The 13,958-nt window shown below is 45.3% G+C and overlaps 1 long non-coding RNA gene across 1 annotated transcript in view; it reads left to right on the forward strand.

Annotated features, from left to right (window-relative positions):
* Positions 1–13,958, forward strand: part of LOC123595872 — a 200,950-nt gene that overhangs the window by 152,070 nt on the left and 34,922 nt on the right. Inside the window, exon 3 of the long non-coding RNA XR_006711414.1 lies at positions 6,300–6,338. This is a non-coding gene — a long non-coding RNA (uncharacterized LOC123595872). The remainder of the gene's footprint in view (positions 1–6,299; positions 6,339–13,958) is intronic.

Here is a 13,958-nt window from a genome sequence, read left to right on the forward strand (position 1 = left end):
TTAAAGATATAAATCTGTGAGGCATCATTGCTTAAGCAAACTTGAGAGCCCTGAGGATGGGTCAGGGCAACAATGCAGTGAGCACAGAAAGAGCAGAAAACGAGGCCAAGGACAAAGCCTTGGAGTGCTCCAGGTTTCAGAGGCCAGGGAGATAGTGGGAGCCAGCCAAGGAAACTAAAAAGAGCAGCCAAAGAGGTATGAGGAATTTCTGTTTTTTCAGTAGTGTTCAGGGAAGGCACTTGTTTTCCATTGTCTAGAAAAAAGCTGTCTGTTTTTACTTTTCCTTCACTCTTTACAACTACAGTTCTATACTTCTCAAACACTGCTGACACTAGATGTGTGGGGTTTTCACCTCAAGCAGTTCTGACACTGGCTGCCTGGAGTTAGTGCAGACCCCGTCAGTTAAGGACTCAGTCCCGCGAGACTACCCCTGCCTCAGATACCAACTGCAAGTAGTATGTCTCCAGGTCACCCACAACTTCTGTCAAGTTTGGTTACAAATCAGAGGTTTTCGTGACCTCCTCCTTGGAATCTGTCATTGGTTTTACCAGTTTACAGAACTTAGAGAAACACTTGTGTTATCAGTTTATTTTATAGTAAAGGACATGCTGAAATATATAGATGAATACTCAGATGAAGAGATACATAGGGTAAGGTCTGGAAGGGTCCCAAGGGCACGAACTTCTGTCCCCCTGGAGTTGGTGTGTACCACCCTCCTGGCATATAGCTGTGCACCTACCTGGAAAATATCTCTGCACACCATATTTTGGGGACTTTTATGGGGGCTTCATTATGTGGGCATGGTTGATTATTGGTTCCATTTCTAGCCCTTCTCCCCTCTCTGGAGAATAGAAGGTGGTGCTAAAAGTTTCTAATTTCTGGTTTTTCTGGTGACCAGTCCCCATCAAGGAGCTCACAAAGAGTCATCTCACCAGAACAAAAGATGTTCCTATTACCCAGGAAATTCCAAAGGAGTTGAGTTCTGTATCAGATGTTGCTGTTACTCAGGAAATGACAAAGGTTTTAGGAGCTCTGTGTCAGGAACATGGGGCACAGATCAATATATGCATTTTCTGTTATTTTGCATCTACTAATGGAAAAAACAGTCAGCTATTTCCTTCATGTAGCACAGTCTTCATTCCTTCACATAAAACAGGAATAATGCCTGTCTGTGGGATAAGTTAGTCCAGGGTGTCAGTGAGGGTATCAGTGACATCATTTCTCAAGGCACAAGCAGAATTATGATTCATAAAAAAATAAGGAAAAAAGGGTGCTTATTTTGTAAAAGTGTGTCTTTTAACCTTCTACAGTAAAGGGGGGAGGCAAAACAGTTGTGTGTTTCTACCTTGAGTGGTTTGGGCCACAGATTTGTCCCTAGCGATGTTCTTACTACTAACGGTCTATGTAGACTGGAACTGCATAATTGCGTCTTCTTGCTCCCGTGCGCCTCAGATGATCCAAGCGTGGTTCTAGAGGATGATTCCAGGTTAGGGCTGCTTCTGGGTTCCCTGCTCCCCTGCTGGCTCTTCTCAGGAGGCTCTGTTGGCACAGCACCTGACTGCTTTTCACCTATTACTTCAATCTCTCTGGATGTTCCAGAGACCAAGAGGTCAAATTATACCAAAGGGGAAAAACATTTATTCCTTTACTAAATTGAGACAGGGACAGACACACACACACACACACACACACACACACACACACACAAAACCCTAATAAAATAAAAGTTAAATCTGCAGAATTAGAAAAGCTGGCCATAAAGCACACAGTGACTTCAAAGCACTCCAGCTGAAGGCAGAACATACATGTTTTCAGGAGGAACTCACGCTGAACACCAGCTTGGTCTCTGGCTGTGGCAAATCCACACCTGCTGGAAGCAGCAGGGAACCCAAGTTCAGGAGCACAGCTCTCTCTCATTCAGAGCATAAGGAAGAGCTTGAGAAGAATACAAAATATCTGCCAACTACACATTTGCATCATAATTCTTCAAAATCAACTAGAAAAAGCAAACAGAAATGTTTCAGCATCTGGAAGAACAAAGGGTGTAGTCTTGTAGGAAAATGTGTTATTTGCATGAATATACAAACCCTGTAGTAAATTCTTTGTTCAAATCTCTATGGAGAACTACAGAGCAAATAGAAGCAAAATAGGAAATGAAATGCCTCAATTGCAGGCTTTCTTTAAAGAATGTCTTAATTCCTTAGATATTGGGCAAAATTTCAGAAGGCTTCTGAAAGAAATAATATAGTAGCCCTTGGAGGTTGCCTTTTGGGGATGGGGAGCCGAATGAAGTCACTGAAATTGGTCCACCAGGAGTTGGCTGTGTTGTCCATGCAGGCACATGGCCTCTCACAGTTGGGGGAGGCGTCTACCACCTACTCTAACTATAGTTTTTATGGTCTCTTTGAGACTCAGCCATTCCTCACTTCTTTTTTTTTTTTTTAATTTAAAATCAAGTTAGCTAATATATAGTGTAATATTGGTTTCGGGAGTAGAACCCAGTGATTTATCACTTCCATATACCACCAAGTGCTCCTCCCAACAAGTGCCCTCCTTAATGCCCATCACCCATTTAGCCCATCCCTCCACGCACTTCCCCTCCAGCAACCCCTCAGCTTGTTCTCTGTATTTAAGAGTCTCTTACGGTTCTCCTCCCTCTCTGCTTTTATCTTATTTTATTTTTCCTTCCTTTTCCCTATGTTCTTCTGTTTTGCTTCTTATATTCCACATATGAGTGAAATAATATGATATTTGTCCTTCTCTGACTGACTTATTTCACTTAGCATAAGACATTCTAGTTCCATCCACGTTGTTGCAAATGGCAAGATTTCATTTCTTTTTGATTGCTGAGAAACATTCCAATATTCCACTGTGTGTGCAGTCGATGGATATTTGGGTTCTTTCCATAATTTAGCTATTGTTGATAGTGCTGCCATAAACATTGGGGTTCATGTGCCCCTTTGAATCACCACTCCTGTATCCTTTGGGTAAATACCTAGTAGTGCAATTGCTGGGTTGTAGGACAGTTCTATTTTTAGTTTTGTGAGGAAACTCCATATTGTTTTCTAGACCTTTCCTCACTCTTTAAGAGATATTTTTAAAACTACAGGCAGAGTGTTCCTTGAGGATAATAGCTCAGTGCTATTTGTTTTCTAGAAGTGCCACTAAATAGCTGTGTGATTTAACACAAGTCATAATATCACTCTTGGCTCCAGTTTCCTCACCTATAAAATGATGGTAATTATATATATTGTGAGAGATAAAATGCAATCTAGCATGTGACAGAACCTAGTAGAATACCTAATAGAAAGCCTAAATATTTAAAGGGGACCCTTCGTTTTCCAAGGGAGGAATAATTGTGATCTACCAATACAAATACTGATGGGAGTGCTATTTTAAAATGAAATCAATGATATCTTGAAAACAAACTCCAGGATAAATTCCTCCGTATATAAATAATGCATTTTAATTTTTATGACAAAGCAGACACTAAGTTTTGCTACTTCTGTTTCCAGGATTTAGTATAAATGCCAATTATGTAATTTATCTTTCAAGTTCAAGGCCAGTCTAGCCATTCCTTCCTCCCATGCTCTCACTTCTGGGATACTAAAGTTCTAGAAGGATTCAGAAAACCAGGGCTTGTTGCTTTTTTAGCATCACTTTTCAATGAGAGTTTTGCGGTTCATAGTTTTCATCATTATTTTAAAATTTGACTTACAGAACATAGAAATATTGAATGAAATGCATTTTCAGTGAAATTTTGAACTCGAGAAACTTTTATAACAAAATTAACAGGGCATATTTGGAGAATACATTTGGAGACATCAAATGTATTCATAACTGAATTTTTGTGTGTGTGTTTTGTGTTTACTTTTAGAAAAATGGAGCCACTAATGTTGACTCCTGCTTAACAAAATCATTGTTTCCATTTCCTATGATTCATTCAGCGCTACTAAGAGTTGCCATTTGTAGAACAAACACCGTATGCCAGACTTTATGTAATTTATCTCATTTGATCCTCATCATAAACTTAGGAGTACTTTTTATTATTTCCGTTTGACAGATGAAATCATGTCTCATACCTTGTGGCTCCTGGGATAAGTTCAAGTAGAAAGGTAGAGACATAGTATAGTAATTAGGAATTGGGCAAGAGGAATATAAATTTGTTAATATTAGACACTGTCTTATTTTTTGATAAGGAGTAGATTTAAAAAATAAAGTTTGGGTCTCCTTCCATCCATGAAGGATTAACTGATATGGTAAGGTTTGTCCTTCCACCATAAGAACTAGACAACCAAACAAAATATAGAAAATAACTACTTTCAGATATTGAACAACAGGCAATGTCATCCTGACAGAAAGGAAGTAAATGAGATGAGCCCTGTAATTACTCCATTTAGGAGGAAGTTTTGAGGTATAGTGCAGGGAGGGAGATACAAAGAAAACTCAAAGTTCTTAGTGAGTTCAGGAGACAGACATCAGTATTCAGACAGCTAAAATTGGGGAATATCAGAGAGGAGAGAGGTGCAGAGGCAGAGACAGATAGAGAAAGACAAAATGGGAAAGAGAGCTCCAGAAATCTTCAGCAGATCCTCTGGAGTCTTTTGTTGAATATCATCCTATGCATTTGGTGGTTGAAGCTCTGTGAGGCCAGGAGAGAAAGTAGGAGAGAACATAACTTCCAGAACTCATGTAGGATCCATAATACACAGGCGTCAGATAGAGTGTTTAAGAAGATGTTGCCTCAGTAATTGAGCTAAACTCACCCTAGACTAAAGGTTGTTCTAGACCTTTCCTAACTAAGCTTAAAAGCAAGTGTTTAAAGAACAAAGTGATCTCAGGTAAATTAACTGCATGTCAGACAAAATCCAACAATATAAAAGTTGAAATATCCAGCATTCAATAAAAAATTACCAGGAAAAGCAAAGAAGCAGGAAAATATGACTCATAACCATAAGAGAAAATTCAACAGACCCAGAAATGGCAGAGACAATGTTATTAGCAGACAAGGGTCTTAAAATATCTCTTACAATATGTTCTATATGCTCAAGGTGTAGGAAAAAAATGAACATGTTGAGATGAGAAAAGAAGATAGATATAAAAAAAGAACCAAATAGAACTTTCAGATATAAAAAAAAATCTAAAATGAGGAAAATCACAAAATGAGATTAAGGGCATATTAGACACTGCAAAAGAAGAGATTCATGAATTTGAATACAGAGCAATAAAACTATCCAAAATTAAGCACGCTAAGATAAAAATATAGGGAAAAAATGAAAACAGCATCAGTGACTCTCTGGGACAATATTAAGAAGACTAACATGTGAAACTTGATCTCCAGGAAGAGTAGAGAATGTATTTGATAAATAAGATACAAAGGGAATTTGTTGGCCTGTAAAACTAAGCGGTGGACCATTAGGCCCGCTACATTAGGCCCTGCTCAAAAGATGTCAGGAATATGCCTGTTTCTTCTTTCATTTTGGCTTTCTCCTGATTTTTGGCTTCATTCTCTAAGAAGGCTGTCTCCATGAGACAAAACATGGCCTTTAATATTCTTGTATTTATTCCTTTTTATTTATCCATACCAGTAGAGGACTGCTCCTTCCCAGTGTGTATGAATCAGAAATCCAGAGAAGGACTCTGATTGGCCCAAGGTGAATCAAGTACTCACCAACAAATAATTCTTGTTGTCAGAAGAGTGAAGAATCGTAGCTGGTACAACTTGGATTAGGTATTGCGCTATGCAGACTCATATTTGATAGCTTGCAGGACCATGGGGAATGGGGCCAGGAAATCTCTCCAAAGGTTATAAGGCTGCTAGGTGAATAGAAATAACAGATGTTCGTAACATTACCTGTTAGATTTAGCTGCACCAAGATGGACATTTTAGTCACACTGGTTCTCATTAAATACCCCAACACTGAATTTAGTAATGCATTTCTTAGTGCTTTGTGCCATTACATATATTATTGTGTTGAATCTGTTATTGAGCTCTTATAAACTTTTCCCTGAAGCTGGATATTAAGTGCCTAGAGAACAGAGACCATGTCTCATATATTTTTAATCTCTCCCAATGGCTGGCAGAGTGTCTCTCAAATGGTAGCAGAATAAATGTTTGTTTTGATGAATTTGTTGCAGGGACTAGTCAAATGCTCCCATTAAGCTGAGGAGAAATTAGATTGAGTAAATACCCTTAGTCTGTGCCATCATGAAAGAATAAAGTGTTCATTAAAAGCTAATTGGTAAGCAATTTGCAAATGAAAAACTGGTTTCTTTCTTTTTTCTCTCTTTCTTATCAGGATCACCAAAGCTGTGATGAAAATACCAGGGGCAAAGAGGTAGATTTTTACATTTACATTTGACATTTCTCGCTGCCTAGAATCTTTGGGCTCAAAAAGAGCATGTGGGTGTGTATATAATGGAATTTGATGGATACTTAAAATCTCTCTTTCCTAATATATCCTTCCTGGTATCTTGAAAATTCATCAATTCAAAGTCAAGTATTTTGAATTAAGATATTGTGTTTTCTCCAGACCCCTTTACAATGCAACACCCAAGAAGGGGAAATGTTATTATCCATTAATGTCTTTGCCTAAATTTGTTTCTCTAAGGTAGTTTTGGTTACTTATCAGAGCCCTGAGGGAAGGAGTGAATGGCAGGGAATGTTCTGGGAAAGATGGGGATGAGGGCCTGTGTAATGCCCTCGATTTCGAATCTGAGAGACCACCAAGGACCCGATACCAATGCAAACGCACGAGGGTTTATTTGCAAGCTCGAGCTTGGGCCCAAGTATACCCGACACAGCGGAGCAGGGACTTGGACCCCTAGGTTAAGAGGCGTAGCAGTTTTATAGGGGCCAGTGGCCAATGAGATTGTAACACACACAGCAAGTTGCATAGTCATGTTAGTCCACACGCAGGGGCCAATTACCCTATAGTAACTGTTTGAACTAGCCTATCACTCTGGTCAGAATTGGCACGCAAGTTTGGCAGGCAAAAGGCGGGGGTTTAAGAATTGGTGCACAAGTTTGGTGGGCAAAAGGCGGGGTTTACATTCTTTGGCGGTTGGGGTTCCGCATTCCTATATGAGCTGTTTTCCAGTAAGGGTGTGCTCAGCAGCTTGACTAGGGTGGGGGAGTGTCTTAAGCAATAAGTAGGTCATGTGGGGGTTATACATGAGATGGTGTGTGTAGCACAAAATGGAGTTAGTCTTGCTCTGCTTGTCCAGGGGTAGGGGATTTTTGTTAAATTCCTTGGGTCCCACATTCCCCCCTTTTCCAGAGGATCCTATGCAGGACCCAATCATGGGTTAGAGCTTGGGGTGATGATTTGCCAGGTTAGATTAAGTGGTTGGTGGGGTTTGGGGTTGGGTTTAGCCACCAGGGGATACAGTGCAAGTAATATTAGTGGGGTAAGTGGGAGCGACGCAGCCTTAGCTTTAAGGGATTGTCCTTGTCGGGCTGACTCTTCCATTCCGGAACAAAGTCCTTGAGGACGGCGTGTGGATCAACTGGCCGGACGTGGGTGTAGTGGACCCAGGGAGTTATTCTGTTGACCTTAAGAGCAGTGGGCGTGGTCAGGATCGCCATGTAGGGTCCTTTCCATCGAGGTTGGAGTGTCTGCTGTTGGTGCCTCCGCACGTACACCCATTCGCCTGGTCGATACCAACGGGGGTCAGGAGGTGGGCCGGTCTTGTAGAGGGCCTTCAGCTTAGGCCACACCTGCTCATGGGCCCTTTGTAACATTTGGAGGGAGAAAAGAAGCTGTTGGTCATTGAACTCATCAAGCACTTCGGGTTTCAAGGCAGGAATGATAGGTGGGGGTATACCAAACACGATTTCGTAGGGAGTCAGTCCCATCTTATATGGTGAGTTTCTCACCCTATATAGGGCAAAGGGGAGGAGAGTGACCCAGTCCCCACCAGTCTCCAAGGCTAATTTAGTTAAGGTCTCTTTTAATGTCCTATTCATCCTCTCTACCTGACCTGAGCTCTGGGGTCTGTGAGCACAATGTAATTTCCAATCTGCCCCCAGTATTTGTGCTACTCCCTGTGTTACCTTAGAAATGAACCCCGGTCCATTGTCGGATCCAATCCTGGCAGGAAATCCATACCTCGGCAGAATGTCCTCCAGCAACTTTTTGGTCACGATTTGCGCTGTTTCGTGCTTGGTGGGGAATGCCTCTGTCCACCCTGAAAATGTATCTAGGAAAAGTAGCAAGTACTTGTACCCATACTTTCCAGGACTTACCTCAGTGAAATCTACTTCCCACTATGCTCCTGGGCGGTCTCCCCTGAGTCGGGTTCCGGGGTTAGACCCATGGGTGGTGGCGTTGGTTAGCTGGCATGCATGACAGCTTGCCACGATCTGCTCCATCTTTGCTCGAGAGTCCTTAATAATGATCTTAGCATGTCGTATGAGCTCTTCCATCTTTCTTGTTCCCATATGAGTACTCCGATGCATTTTGGATAGGACTTATCATCCTGGTTCCTCTGGCAGGATGATGCTGGAGTCTGCGGCCCTCCACCAGCCACGCAAGCATTGGGTCGTAGGCAAACGTTTAATCCACTGTCAGTCAGTGCCAGTATAGCTGGGGGTGTCCGGCAGGGTCGGTGCCCCCAGATCAGGTAGCGTGGTTGTTAAAACCTGGGTCACCGAAAGGGCCGCCTCCTTTGCTTTTGAGTCGGCTAGCCGGTTTCCCCTGGCTACTGGTGTGTCTGCTTTTTGGTGTCCTGGACAATGGATGATAGCTAGCACCTTGGGCAGCCAGAGGGCCCTTAGGAGTTCAAGAATCTCTGTTTTGTTTTTTTTTTTTTTTTTTTTTTTTTTTTTCAACGTTTATTTATTTTTGGGACAGAGAGAGACAGAGCATGAACGGGGGAGGGGCAGAGAGAGAGGGAGACACAGAATCGGAAACAGGCTCCAGGCTCTGAGCCATCGGCCCAGAGCCCGACGCGGGGCTCGAACTCACGGACCGCGAGATCGTGACCTGGCTGAAGTCGGACGCTTAACCGACTGCGCCACCCAGGCGCCCTCTCTGTTTTGTTTTTAATAGTCTTTCCCTCTGCTGTCAGAAGCTCTCTCTCTCTGTAAAGGGCTCTGCGGATATGAGCGGTGGCAAAGGCATACCTGCTGTCGGTGTAAATGTTTATTCGTTTACCTTCTTCCCATGGTTAGTGCCTTGGCCAGGGCGATTGGTTCTGCCCGTTGAGACGATGTTCCAGCTGCCAATGGCTCTGCCCAGATGATCTCCGTCTCTGTGGTTACGGCTGCCCCCGCGTATCTGATTCCTTCTTGGACAAAACTGTTGCTGTCCATATACCAGGTGGCATCTGCGTTCGGCAGTGGCTGGTCCCGGAGATCAGCCCTGATTCCATGGACCTGTGCCAAAATCTCTTGACAGTTATGCAGAGGGGGGTCCCAGTCTGGGTTAGGGAGTAGCGTTGCCGGATTCAGGGTTGTAGGTGGCTTGAATAAAATTCTGGTGGGGTTTAGCAGTAGGCTCTGATAATGGGTCAGATGAGCATTGCTGATCCAGCGGTCTGGGGGCTGTTTGAGTACTCCTTCGATAGCATGTCGGGTGATAACATATAGCTCTTGCCCCATGGCTAGCTTGTCTGTGTCCTTGACCATAGTGGCCACTGTGGCAATAATTTTTAAGCATGGGGGCCATCCAGCGGCCACCGTGTCCATCTTTTTAGAGAGATAAGCTATGGGTCTTTTCCAGGGACCTATGTACTGGACAAGGACCCCTTTTGCCACCCCGTCTTTCTTGTCTACATATAGGTAGAAGGGCTTGATTAGGTCAGGCAACCCAAGAGCCGAGGCAGACAGCAAGGCCTGTTTAAGGTCATTAAAGGCCTTGTTCATGGCCTCTGTCCATTCAAAATTTTGTTGGTGCCTGGTGGCCTCATAGAGGGGTCTGGCCATCTCAGCAAAACCCGGAATCCATAATCCAAAACCCAGGAATTCATGTACCTGATGGTCGGTTTGCGGCTGTGCGATCCTTAGGACAGTTTCCTTCTGCACATCCGTCAACCATCTTTGTCCATCCTTTAATTTGTACCCCAGGTATCTCACCTCTGCTCTGCAGATTTGGGCCTTTTTGGCTGAGGCCCGGTATCCTAGAGCTGCTATAGTCTGGAGTAAGTCCTTGGTGCCTCGCAGGCAAGTGTCCTGGTCCTCCGCCGCCAGCAGGATATCATCTACATATTGCAATAAGGTCAAATGAGGGTTCTCAGAACGGAACTCACCCAAGTCTTTGTGTAAGGCCTCATTGAAGAAGGTTGGTGAGTTTTTGAATCCTTGTGGTAGTCGAGTCCAGGTGAGTTGGCCATTGATGCCTTTCTCGGGGTCCATCCGTTCAACGGCAAAAAGGTCTTGGCTCTTGGGTGCTAAAGGCAGGCTGAAAAAGGCATCTCTTAAATCTAATACCGTATACCAATTTTTGTCTGGAGGCAAGGTGGAGAGGAGGGTGTATGGGTTTGGGACCGTGGGGTGCACATCCATTACTCGCCGGTTGACTTCCCTTAAGTCCTGGACTGGCCTGTAATCGTTAGAGTGCGGTTTTTGCACTGGCAGCAAGGGAGTGTTCCATGCTGATTGGCAGAGCCTTAATATGCCTGAGTCTAGTAGTCACCGTATGTGGGGCGTGATTCCCGTTCGCACCGTGAGAGGCATGGGGTATTGGCAGACCCTGACAGGGTCTGCCCCCGGTTTTAGTTCTATGTATATAGCTGGTTGGTGTCGGGCCAGCCCAATTCCCCCAGTTTCTGCCCATGCCTGAGGAAATCCCTGTAGCCAATGGTCAATGTCAGTCATTGGGGCTGGGGGCATCTGGTGGAGACGATATTCGTCTTCCAAACTCAGGACAAGTACCTGAATTGGTTGCCCTTCTTTGTCTAGGATTTTTGCTCCTCCGGGGTGGAAGCAAATTTGTGCCCCCATCTTGGTGAGCAAGTCCTGACCTAACAACAGGTAGGGACATTCAGGGATGACCATGAAGGAGTGGGATACCCGGCCCATGCCGAGGCCCACAGTTCTTCAGGTAGTCTATGAGTACTGTTTGGTCCCTCTGACCCCTTGCATCCATGAGGTCTTGCTCGCCAATTTCCCCTTCAGTTGTAATAAGACCGAATGTTGTGCCCCAGTGTCCACTGGAAATTCAACTGGTTGCCCCTCCACTCTGAGAGTTACCCTGGGCTCGGGGAGGGGTACCGAACCCCGACTCCCCTAGTCGTCCAGGTCCTCCATCTCCAATATCTTGGCAGGGGCCTTAGAGCTTTTGTTAGGGCAGTCTTTCACCCAGTGGCCCTCTTCCTTGCAATAAGCACATTCGTTTTTGTTTAGTTTAGGGCGCTCCCATCGGGGACCAGGGCCATCCTCCTTACCTGTCCCTGAAGTCAGCTTCTTGAGGTGCCTCCGTTTTTCCTGTGGGTCATCCATGGTTGTAGCCAGCAGGATCTTAGCCAGATTTCGCGTTTGCCGGTTGCTTAGTTTAGTCTGTTGCTCCTCCGGGCTTTCTCTATTATTGTAAACTCTTTCTGCTACTATTATTAAGTCCTGCAGGCTCTTCTCTCCTAGCCTCTCCACTCTTTGTAATTTCCTTTTGATGTCTGGAGTGGCCTGATTAACAAAAGCCATGATAATTGCGGCCTTTGTTTCTGGGGCTTCTGGGTTCATAGGGGTGTACTGCCTAAAAGCCTCCGTGATTCTCTCTAAGAAGGCTGCTGGACTCTCATCCTTACCTTGTCTTACATCATATACCTTGGCTAGATTAGTAGGCTTTCACGCGGCAGCCTTGAGACCTGCCATTAGAGTCTGGCGGTAGACCCGGAGTCTCTCCTTACCTTCAGCCGAGTTGTAGTCCCAGGTAGGGCAGGATAAGGGGAAGGCAGCGTTTATGAGGTCTGGGTTTTGAGTCGGCTGTCTGTCCTCTCCCTGGACAGACTTCCGAGCTTCCACCTGTATTCGTTCTCTCTCTTCAGTGGTGAAGAGAACCTGCAAGAGCTGCTGACAGTCACCCCAAGTAGGCTGGTGGGTAAAGAGAACAGTATCTAAAAGCCCAATTAAATCTTTAGGGTTACTGGAGAACTTTGCATTTTGAATTCTCCAATTATATAAATCACTGGTGGAGAACGGCCAATATAACATTGGTTGTTCTCCAGACTCATCGGGAGGCCCCATGGCACGGAGGGGAAGGGCGGTGGAGTGGCCGGCCCCATATTTGAGGTTGGGGCCGCCCAGTGGGTCGGTCCACGTGTCCCTGCTGCTGGCCCGAGCACAAAAATTCCTTCGTCAGGGAGGGCTGGTGCCCCTCCTGCAGCCCCTGGTGCTTCCAATGGAGGGGCGGAAGGGGGAGGGGGAGCCTCGTAGGGCAGTGGATGAGTCAGGTCCTCCGGAGAGGAATCCTGCAAGACCGGATAAAGGGGCGTTTTGGCCTTTGTGTCAGTCTCCTTCTCCGCTTTCCGCAGGGCTAGAATCTTGGTAGGTCCTGTTCTGGGGGGTAAGAATGGTGTTAGCCAAGAAGGGGGGTTTTCGATCATGTCCTGCCAGACCAGGATGTAGGGCACCTGGTCAGGGTGGCTGTCCGGTTTGTCCTTGAAGATTACGTCCTTGACCTGCAAAATAATAGGTAGGTGGAAAGTTCCTTCTCGGGGCCATCCCACGTCAAAGTTTGGCCATTCTGACATGCAGTAAGTCTGAAATTTCCCTTTTCTTATGTCTGTGCTCAGATTATGAGCCCTTTCCTTAACGTCCGAGAAGTGGGAGAGCATAAGAGACAGGGGGGTGGTTTGGATCTGCCCCATTTCAATCCACACCAAGACACAAACAATTATGACGATTAACAAGGACACAATAACACAGACAAATGTTCCAGTGTGGCCGCGGAGACAAAACAGAAAGTAAAACGAAGGGCTGGCTGTCCGTAATGGCAGCTGGCTCTCCTCACAGATGAGGACTTCGTCCTCCTGGTGGGGGCAAGGGACGTCTCCCAAGGCCCCCAGTCGACAGCTCGCCAGCGCGTCCGCTTAAGCCAATGCTGACCCAAAGACAGTTTGGAATTCCTACAGGTAGAGATACAGTATAGAGCTCTCAGAAAATATGCGCATGAAAGGTAGAAGAAGTTGAGTGCACTCATCAGACGTGGGACCCTCCAGGTGGGGTCCTGGGGGGGGGGTCTCTCGAATCCCGGACGAGTTCCCAAATGTAATGCCCCCGATTTCGAATCTGAGAGACCACCAAGGAGCCAATACCGATGCAAACACACGAGGGTTTATTTGCAAGCTCGAGCTTGGGCCCAAATACCCGACACAGCAGAGCAGGGACTTGGACCCCTAGGTTAAGAGGCGTAGCAGTTTTATAGGGGCCAGTGGCCAATGAGATTGTAACACACACAGCAAGTTGCATAGTCATGTTAGTCCACACTCAGGTAGCCAATTGAATTGAACACAGAAAGTTGCATAGTCATGTTAGTCCACATGCAGGTGGCCAACTGAATTACAATTTACCCTATAGTAACTGTTTGAACTAGCCTATCACTCTGGTCAGAATTGGCAGGCAAGTTTGGCGGGGTTTACATTCTTTGGCGGTTAGGGGTTCCGCATTCCTATATGAGCCGTTTTCCAGTAAGGGTGTGCTCAGCGGCTTGACTAGGGTGGGGGGGGGTGTCTTAAGCAATAAGTAGGTCATGTGGGGGTTATACATGAGATGGTGGGTGTAGCACAAAATGGAGTTAGTCTTGCTCTGTTTGTCCAGGGGTAGGGGATTTTTGTGAAATTCCTTGGGTCCCACAGCCTGTGGATGTTGGGCTAGTCTGGGGGGGATGACAGAACCCCAGTGCTTCAGGTGCTCTGAAGAGCTAGGGGAAAACGTGCATTTTAGACATCAAGGGACACATTTCAAAAAGAACATGAAAAGGTGACTGGGAACGTGCTCCAATTACCACTCTTGTGTAGAC

The sequence above is a fragment of the Leopardus geoffroyi genome, chromosome A1 (genome assembly GCF_018350155.1).
Source record: "Leopardus geoffroyi isolate Oge1 chromosome A1, O.geoffroyi_Oge1_pat1.0, whole genome shotgun sequence".
Classification (NCBI taxonomy): Eukaryota; Metazoa; Chordata; class Mammalia; order Carnivora; family Felidae; genus Leopardus; species Leopardus geoffroyi.